The sequence below is a fragment of the Psammomys obesus genome, unplaced genomic scaffold (genome assembly GCF_907164565.1).
Source record: "Psammomys obesus unplaced genomic scaffold, mPsaObe1.curated_primary_1811, whole genome shotgun sequence".
NCBI classification, from domain to species: domain Eukaryota; kingdom Metazoa; phylum Chordata; class Mammalia; order Rodentia; family Muridae; genus Psammomys; species Psammomys obesus.
Genome location: NW_026590677.1, coordinates 3,246,000 through 3,247,334, shown reverse-complemented (window position 1 = coordinate 3,247,334; position 1,335 = coordinate 3,246,000).

Sequence of the window (1,335 nt, the reverse complement as noted above, 5' to 3'; positions counted from 1 at the left end):
AACTCAGCAGGGGGGATAGGGAGGAAAGGCTTGAGCCAATTAAATTGACCACAGAGTTTTTGGAAATCATTAACAGAATAAGACCCCTTAATTAAGAGCAAGGGGACAAGATGTTTGATATCAGTAGCGATCTTATATCACAAGAAGCTAAAGAGGCTGGTCTGAATCTTCTCATTAACAGCAGTAAGGCCAAGGCTCTCAAGATCTGAGACCAATATTTTTAGTAAGTTCAAAAGGGAATCCTTAGAGGGATGCACAAATAACAAGTCATCTACATAATGGATGCCCAGGCAATGTGGCTGTATTCTCACTGTGGTAAAGGAAACAAATCATTGGCAAATGGAAGGGCTACTTTTCTTTCCCTAGAGGAAAACCACCCATTAATAACTCTGGGTGGGCACATTATGATTGGGTTCCTGTACTGTGAATGTCCCAGTATCCACAATGCCTCTGATCTTGACCCCATCAAGGAACACAGACATTCCAGGGGAATGCTCAAAAATGGGAAAGCTCGATTGAATGTTTGTGATGGATTTCCTTACTACTGGCAGGGCTGAGGGCTGCCCCCAGGGAAAATTGAGAGGAGGGGCAGATCTGCAGATTTTAGCCTAATGATAGTCTTTTCTGCATTGAGGACATGAGGTGCAGGATCTGGGATATGAACTTCCCTTTGAGCAAGAGAGGTGGAAATGCCCCTGTTGGCTGCACCCTTAGCATAGTTTTTGAGAAGGTTGTCTTCAAAAGCCAGGGTCTGCAAATAGGTCTCAAGAGCCCTTCAGGATGCCATCATGAGCTTAATATCTTTGGCAGCAGTGATTCACTTATGAATATCTTCATTTCTGATAGATGTGATGGCACTGAGCAAAGCAATGGAAGCTCTTTCCCAAGCAAGCTGTTTAATCAGAGCCGCTCTAGCTGTATGGGGGGTGGTGTACATCAGTCCACAGACTTCATCACACAAGTAAAAAGCCCTGTACAAGGTTGTGGAAAAAAGTCTCTGGCCTATTAGGAAGGTATGCCTTAAAGGCCTCTAAAGAGATGGATTTGATTTAGTCAAAGCACCCATGAAAGAAAATGGTGCCCTGAGTGACAGGATCCATGTAGGGACCCATACCCCTAAGCTGTCCAGAGAAATGGGAACATAAAGCTGGAGGTTACTGAGGGCCTCTATGTCATCATAGGTCACTTTACATTGAAGGAATCCATTAGGAGCAAGTGCCCCCTTTAAGAGGGAACACCAGTCATAATGTGTTTACAAGTGAAGAGCCCATTGTAGAAGAACCTGTTCAAATTAGGGGGAGTACACACTGGACTCTAGAGCTGCCTTCAGAATGA